Source organism: Castor canadensis, chromosome 15 (genome assembly GCF_047511655.1).
Source record: "Castor canadensis chromosome 15, mCasCan1.hap1v2, whole genome shotgun sequence".
Lineage (NCBI taxonomy): Eukaryota > Metazoa > Chordata > Mammalia > Rodentia > Castoridae > Castor > Castor canadensis.
This window is the reverse complement of record NC_133400.1, coordinates 13,702,499-13,711,757: the sequence shown is the minus strand read 5'-3', so window position 1 is coordinate 13,711,757 and position 9,259 is coordinate 13,702,499.

Below are 9,259 nucleotides of genomic sequence, written 5' to 3'. Positions count from 1 at the left end.
GAGGTTTTGAAGGACAAATCTTACTTTCTGCACATGGTAAGGAGTGGTTTGGGGTCGAGAGGACCCAGGCCACCCACTACCCTTATCCAATGGGGCCAGTCAACCTGGGAAGAAGCTTTCTGGCCACCTTTGTGGGGTGTGTGTGTGAGTGTGTGTGTGAGCGTGTGTGTGTGTGTGTGTGTGTGTGTGTGTGTGTGTGTTGTACACACATGCGTAATCATTTCCTTTGCAAAAATCCTTTATTTATATTTACTATGGCAAATGCTGCTAAGCAAAAAGAAGGGGAGCCACTCATAGTCCCACGTTTTGGGTTAGCCACTGTTAACACTTGGCTTACTTCTTCCAGTCTTTTGCCTCTGCATATATTTACATATTATGTGTTTATTTAAAAAATGAAGTCATATTGTGCATATTGCTTAGTTTCAATCATATATTTTGACCCCTTTCCAAGTTATGGTGCATTCTTCTACAATGTCTTTTCAGAGCCAGGTAGGCCGGCCTTTGTTTTCTAACATTTGCCAATTCCTTATTATTAGGGAGAAGCTATTGTTTCTGATCTGTTGCTTTTTTTTTTTTTTGACAGAGTCTTGACATGTAGCCCAGGTGGCCAAAGACTCACAATCCTCCTGCCCCAGGCTCTTAAGTGCTGGATTATAAGTATGCACCACCATATCCAGCTTCATTTCTAGTGTTTCTAGAATAAACAAAGCAGCTGATTCTTTGCTCAAAGTCCACCGATGATTCCTTTTCGTATTTTCAGTGTGGAATTTTTTAACTTTTATGTTATTTTTGAATTAGCATACATTGATAAAATGAGGGGATTCCATTGTGATAATTCCACACATACATACAGTGGACTTGGAGCAAGTTCACTTCATCATATTTCTATCTCCTTCTCTCCCCCTTCTTTCTTTCTTTCTTTTTTTTTTTGGCAATACTAGGGTTTAAACTCAGAGCCTTATGCTTGCTAGGCAGGTGCTTTCACCACTTGAGCCACTCTGCCAGTCCTTTTTTGTGTTGGGTATTTTCGAGGTAGGATCTCACAAACCATTTGCCCAGGCTGGCTTTGAACCAGGATCTTCCTGATCTCTGCCTCCTGAGTAACTAGGATTACAGGTGAGAGCCACTAGAACCTGACTCCTCCCCCTTTTTTCAAACTGGTGGGTTTCATTCTGCTGTCTTCATATGTGTGTGTGTGTGTGTGTGTGTGTGTGTGTGTGTGTGTGTATTAACATACTTCAGAAGATTGAGATTTTAAAAATCTGTCCTAAGTTAGCTACAGCTCTCTGACAAGAGATATTATAAGGAAGCAAGTAAGGGTGCATGTTCTGAAGATTTAGTGGCTGGGTTTGAATCCCAGTTTGGTCTAGAAACGTTTGGGACACTAGGCATATTACCTAATCTCCATGTTATGGGAACAATAGTACCCCATGGTCGTGACATAATTCAATACTTATCTGATGCCCTGTCACCTCCCTGACTTGGTCTACTCTCTATCTTGCCCTTGCTCCCATTCTACAGCCTCACTGATGGAACACACCAGTGGTGTGACTAGCACTTGCTGTTACAAAACACAACATGCAATGAATGAATTTTGCATGTGAAGCACCAAGCGTCACATTAGGTTTCATCTGACACCTCCACATTCTCTGTCTTCTTGTTGGATTCTCCAACTAAATACCTTGGTGACCACAGGGACTTGGCATTGCTCACCATTTATCCTTGGTGCCTTTCTTAACACAGAAAAGGAGCTTGATCTTGTTGAAGAGTGAAGTGATGATGATTAATTAAGCACTGAAGGTATCAGTGGACATGATACCTTCTGCATGCCTTCTGCATGGGACATGGCTCCCCATCGCCTAGTCCTTGATGCCACGGCCTGAGTGCCATCTCTCAGGCCAGGTGCTATCAATGGCTTCTGGACAGAGCATCCTTTATGTCTGAGAGAGTGGCCCTATTGAATTCAAATGTTTTCAGCCAGTTGCTATCAAGAAGAGCATTTCAATTGAGCAGTTGCCATGGCAACCAGATGAATTTTAGAACTTGGGGATTAGGGACAGGCTACAGACCAGGTAATTGTTTTTTTGGTGGAGGTGGTTGGGGGACAGTACTGACATTTGAACTCAGGTGCTCTATCCCTTGAGTCACGCCTATAGCCTTTTTTGCTTCGGTTATTTTGGAGATAGGGTTTCTCTTTTTATCTTGTCTGACCTGGACCACCATTCTCCTATCTTATGCTTCCTGCTGTCTCCGGGATGGCAGGCGTGTACTACTATGCCCAGTTTTTTCCCACTGAGATGGGATCTTGCAAACTTTTCTGCTCAGGCTGACCTAGAAGTATGATCCTCCTAATCTCAGCCTCCCAAGTAACTAGGATCACAGGTGTGAGCCACCAGCTCTGGGTTTTTGATATTCCTTTCCAGTCAGTCTTCCAAGCAAACACCGAGACTCAACCTCTGGAGCTTTGTTAAGTGGCAGCACAGTGTTTTTGAAGCACTACCTAATGTTATTTTTCCCCGGCCTCTATTCAGATTGTGTGCATATGCATACAGCTGTCCAAGTCCGGCACGGTGTAAGTCCACCTAGGCCATATGCACAATGCTCTTGGGCATTGCTTAATGTGTGCATCGTCCCATGGGAAGGGATGTAACAACACAGGAATTGAGTAATGTGTCCAGGATTTTGCATTCAAAACCTTGGCCTTAGGCGAACAGAAGGAACTTGTAATATAGATAAAAGGATGAGAGAACATTGGACAATTAAGAATAAGAACTCTTCATCCCTGTCTAAACAAAGAACGACTCCTTGGGCTGTACATAGAAGTTAATGGCTTATTGCACTCTGCTCCTTGGGCCAAGTCTACGTAAGGTCTGGGGGGGTGGCAAAAGTCCTCAAGTTTGCAGAATCCAAGTCACAAGGACTCAGCAGGCTGCTGAAGGATTTCAGTGTCATGGAACTGGCACAAGGAGCAGGAGCTATTGAACCTGAATGATTCCAGGGCCAGGAAGAGCCATGGCTTATCACCGTTCTGCAAAAACCAACAATGAGGAAGGGTTGAGTGATGGCTGAGTCCCGTGTGATCTGAGGGCCAGGGGACAGCAAGAATTCAGATCTCTGGCTTCCCCTGCCCCTCAATGCCCCTGGTAACTTACATGCACATGTGTGGGGAAGGGGAATTGATGCCCTCAATTTGGCCAAGATTTAGCATCTGCTGGAGGGATCAGAGTAGAGATTAAATCGTATTAAGGGAAAATAAGGCCATGTTTCTTGCAGTTCTGAGACTGGGGTGCAAGATTTATTCCCACAACAAATTGCTTTGAGATTCTTGAAAAGAAGCCTGGTTGTCAGTTGCTGGTTTCTGTTCATTATCCATCAGGGCTGCTACCCGTAATCACCTCAGAGCTTTGCAAAAACCCACATGCTTGGGTTCTACTTCAAATTTAGATGATCTGCATTCGCCAAAGGCGGGGCTGGCCTGTGGCTTCTGTTGGATGGATCGGGGCTGTGTTAGTCAGCTTTCTGTCACTGTGACAAAATACCTGAGGAAATCATCTTAAAAGGAAGAAAGATTTATTTTGATTCACAGTTTCACTCCATGATTGCTTGGTCCTGTTACTTTGGGCCTTGGCAAGGCAGAACATCATGGCAGAAACAAATGGTAAAGGAAACTGCTCATTTCCTGGTGCCCGGGAAACAAGAGAAAGAAGTGTGGGGGGGAAGGGGTTTGGGAGTCCCAATATACCCTTCAAGAGCACACCCACAACTAGGCCCCACTTCTAAAGATTCCACCACCTCCTATAGCCCCAGCAGCTGGCGAGCAAGACTTTAGTGCATAGCCTCTGGGGACATTTACCATTCAAACCATAACAAGGGCTTACAGAGCAGCCCATGAGGACCTTAGATGAATTTGCCATATGCTCTTGGGAAAATGATTCCTTCTTTTCCTATTTCTGTACACATCAGATGAGTAAATCCCCTCTCTTCTTGTAAATGACCATGAGCACTCTGAAAAAAAGATCGCAAAAGAAACAGTACAATGCTGTTCACTTAAACTCATTCCATGGTTGCGGTTTCAAAGGCACACAGACATGCATTTAAATGTGTATTTATTATGGTTTATTCATTTTTGTTATATTTGTATCTAGGAACAAATGAAGTGCTAATAACAGTAACAACAATTTTAAAGTATTAGTTACCTATGGGGGAGGAAGGCACAGGTGGAGGGAGCAAGAAGCTGGACTTCTCAGAACGTATGTTTTCTGCAGACTTGACTTTGCAGTAGTGTAAATGTTTTACACTGTTCCACAACATAATTCACTCAAAAAAAAATCCTTGAAACTGGAAAGAAATGTGACACAAAGGATCATAATTGTGTATCAAGTTGGAAACACTCAGAGAAATTTTTTCAAATGATTTTTAAAACCTAGTAATTTATTTGTTCACAGTAATGGAATATATCCTGAGGACAAACGAACTAAAAAATGAACTGCTTTCAGTAAAAATGTCCTTAGAAATAGTATTAATATTTATATTAGTTCATTTTCTGTTGTGAAACAAAATACCTGAAATTGGGCGGCGTCAGACTCCACGCTGGGGATGAAGCTACCAACATATGAACGTTTGAGGGACAAAACACATCTGAATGACAGCAGTGTTATTATTCCACAAATATTTCACACACATACATAAAGTAAAATAAAACAAGCAAGTAATGCTGTTATAAACAAATATTCAGCATAAAAGGGATACAAACATAACATTAAAGTGTTCAAAATTTTTTTTAATTTAAATTTTGAATTGGAAATACCCATTTACACTCATGGCACTTCTTTTCAACACACTCACACACACACACACACACACTTTTATATTTCCTACATCTGTAAGTCCAGAAAAGCCTAGAAGCAATGACCAACTCCATAGCAACAAGGAACCTGGAATTTACAGTCTCCAAATCACCATTCCCCACTAAAGGGGACGTTTTCATAACATGCAATGTGAAGGCCTCATCTTGTTACTGAGTTGAGCAAACAACTATAAAGAAACGTTTATGAAGTGATGGGGAGAAATTTGAAGACTGATATTTGATGAAATTAAAGAATTATCATAATTATATTTGGCTATGTTTTTGAAAGATACCTTATATTTTTGAGATACATACCGCAGTATTCATAGGTGACAAATATTCAAAATAATCCATTAGGAATGAAAAACAATTGGGTGGGTATGAAAGAAAAAAACAATAGTTATGCGTTGGTCACTGTGGAAGTCCGAGGGTAGTTACAGTGGGGATATTACTCTATTATCTGTATATTTTTGAAAACTTTAGTCAGTTTTTTAAGTAGAATGGAAAAACATGAGGAGTAGGAAAAGGAGAAGGAGAAGAAGGAAGAGGGGAATACCATAGATCTCCCAAGTGGAAGGAATCTTGGACTATCCACAAAAAAGGAAGTCCAGGCTGCTTCAAGGAGCATGGTCATTTCCCTCTCCCCCATAGGTCACAGTGCCACTGGGCAGAGAGCAATGATTGGTGACCCAGGCAGTGATTTGGAAAACATGGCAGTGAACTGGATAATCCATTTAGAGGCAGCTGGCTGAGCTGGCCTGGTGGAAGGGCAGTCGTGAGCCTCTCAGGGATGGAAAGAAGAGGAAAGTGGACCAGCTATGGGCTCTGATCCCTCTTTGGTTGGCCATGACTTTTAAAGGAACTACACCCTGCTTTTTAAGGTGTATTGGTCCTGTTCAGAAGGCATCAACCAGGAAGAGATGAACTGAGTCAGTTCATCTGACTCCAGAGAGGTCCTTGTGTGGTGGTTACATGGGGTTTAGCCTATAGTTTACTATGTTGCAAATGTATACTTTAAACTATGTCTTTTTAAATGTGCTATATTTTACAACATAAATATAAAATTATATACTTTGTAGAAAATTAGGAAAAATAGAAAATAGTACAAAGTTGAAAAAATACAAAATAGAAAATAGTCTTCTAATCCACTCTCAGCCTTTCTGCAATTTGTTGAGTTTGGTGATTAAGATGAATTGGAGTTAGTCTCAAGCAGGGTTCAAATCCTGGCATTACCACTTACTAAATGTGAGAATGTGAGCAAGTTACTACAGTACTCCTCTGCAAGGTAACTTGTCATGGGGATAACATGACAGAGTGCACAGAGCACCTAACTTGCAATCAGTGTTAGCCATTCATTTTAAACTCATTCCAATCATTTCAAAATCTTCAGTGTATATTTATTGATGTATTATATATGTGTGTATAGCTATGTTTTTATGAAATTGTGAATGCAGTTCTTTTTTCTTTTTACAGTGTCCTTAGAAAAATAATTTTTATTTTTATTTCTTTTTTTAAAATTTTTGTTTTATTCATGTGTACATATACAATGTTTGGGTCATTTCTCCCCCTTTCCTCCCGTCTCCTCCCTTACCCCCCCCCACCCCCCTGCTCCCTCCCTTACTTCCCCTTACCACTCTCTACCCAGCAGAAACTACTTTGCCCTTATCTCTAATTTTGTTGAAGAGAGAGTATAAGCAATAATAGGAAGGAACAAGGGTTTTTGGTAGTTGAGATAAGGATAGCTATACAGGGAGTTGACTCACATTGATTTCCTGTGCGTGTGTGTTATCTTCTAGGTTAATTTTTCTTGGTCTAACCTTTTCTCTAGTTCCTGGCCCCCTTCTCCTATTGGCCTCAGTTGCTTTTAAGGTATCTGCTTTAGTTTCTCTGCGTTGAGGGCAACAAATGCTATCTAGTTTTTTAGGTGTCTTACCTATCCTCATACCTTCCTTGTGTGCTCTCGCTTTATCATGTGCTCCAAGTCCAATCCCCTTGTTGTGTTTGCCCTTGATCTAATGTCCGCATATGAGGGAGAACATACAATTTTTGGTCTTTTGGGCCAGGCTAACCTCACTCAGAATGATGTTCTCCAATTCCATCCATTTACCAGCGAATGATACCATTTCGTTCTTCATGGCTGAGTAAAATTCCATTGCGTATAGATACCACATTTTCTTAATCCATTCGTCAGTGCTGGGGCATCTTGGCTGTTTCCATAACTTGGCTATTGTGAATAGTGCCGCAATAAACATGGGTGTGCAGGTGCCTCTGGAGTAACCTGTGTCACGTGAATGCAGTTCTTAACAGTTCAGACTTGAGACAATTTTTAGAGTCGTGATCCCTTTTGAATTTCTCAGAGATGCAGTTCTTTCTATACAACAAATCCTGAAAAATTTGGTGAAACAACCACAACTATCTGTAACCGATGGGCACCCTTTTCATTTGCCAAGATTTGATTATCTTTTTGATACCTTAGTCTGGTACCCCTTCCCCTTTGTGCTGGTTGAAAATCTTTTTATTCAACCATGCTCCCCCCGCCCCCGTTTTTGAGGTAGGTTCTCCTGCCTCGCCCTCCTGAGTGCTGGGAATACAGGCATGTACCATCACGCCCAGACTGCTTTGTGATGTATTTGGAAGCCAGGAAGCATTATGCCTCCCCAATGTTCTTTTTATTGTTCTGAAAGCTGCTCTGGGTATCAGGATCTTTTGAGGCTTAATGAATTTTAGGGCTGTTTTTTTTATTTCTGTAAAAAATAGCATTAAGAATTTGGTGGAGAGTACATTGAATCTTTAGGTTGCTTCGGGACATTTGCTATGGACATTTTAACAATATTAAATCTTCCAATCTATGAACATATGATGTCTTTTCATTTATTTTTGCATGCTTTATTTTATTAGTGTTTTATAATTATCAATTTACAAGTCTGTTGCATCCTTGGTTAAATTAATTCCAATTTTACTCCGTATGATGATTTGTAAATGGAATTGTGTTTTTAATTTTTGGGGGATAATTCATTATTGGAATATAGAAACACAACTGATTTTCATATGTTGATTTTGTACCTTGCAACTTTGCTGAGTATGTTCATTAGTTCTAGAATTTTTTTTGATGATGTCTTTAGGGTTTTCTACATCTAAGATCATGTTGCTTGCAGAGATAATTTTACTTCTTCTTTCTGATTTGGATGCCTTCTATTTCTTTATTTCTTGCCTAATGTTTTTAGCTAGGATGTCCAGTACTCTGTTGACTAGAAGTGGGGAGAGTGAGCATCCTTGCCTTGTTCCAGATCTTAGCAGAAAAGCTTTCAGTCTTTCACCAGTGAGTGTGATGTTGTTATGAACCTTTCCCATATGGCTTTTATTGTGTGGGGCCAAGCTCCTTTCACACCTAATCTGGTGAGCATTTTTTTGGGGTGGGTACTTGGACTTGAACTCAGGACGTACACCCTACCAGCACTTTTTTGTGAAGGGTTTTTTTGAGATAGGGTCTTATGGAACTATTTGCCCCTGCTGGCTTTGAACCACAGTCCTCCTGTTCTCTGCCTCCTGAGTAGGTAGGATTACAGGTGTGAGGCACCAGTGCCTGGCCTGGTAAGACTTTTTATTAGGAAAAGGTACCAAATTTTGTCAGAAGCTTTTTTTTTTTGTATGTCTATTAACATGGTCATGTAATTTTCCTCCTTCATTTGTCTACTTGATGTCTCACACTGGTTGACTGGCATATATTGAACTATCCTTGCATCCCAGGGATAAAGCCTACTTAGTCACAGTGTATAATCCTTCTATGGTGTTATTGAACTTGACTTACTAATATTTTGTTGAGCATTTTTGCATCTATGTTCATCAGGGATACTGGCCTATAGTTTTCTTTCCCTGTGGTGTCTTTGCCTGGTTTTGGTGTCAGGATGACCCTGGTCTCATAAAAAGAGCTTGGAAGGATTCCCTTGCTGATTGAAATTCTACTCCCAAGTAAAACCCTGCATGAAATCTTCCTTAATTCTTCCAAGAAGAAGAGAGAAATTCTGTCCTAGGGGGATTTCTTTGTTAAGGAAGCCTTAACAGAAATGCCCTCTCTACCTCTTACCTTCAAGGCACAGGTGACCCTTAATCAATATTTACCAACAGGGATGATAAGTCCCAGACTTGCTTCCTGCTGATTTGAAAGCTATTGGTAATGAACCTCAGGCTAGGGCTCAGGCTGGGAATAACCTATTAGGTGCTAAGTTCCTGAATAGAATTTTAAACAGTTAAAAGTAGGACTTTCTTCCCATCTCCTAAAAGCTGAAAAAAATGTAAATGGAAATATACAAGGCTTTGTCCTTTCATAAAAAGTCAACTGCTCTAGGCCTGATAATGGAGGCTCCATGGTATCATTAGGAAGATTCTTGTCTCTCTGCTTTGCTACCTCCAATG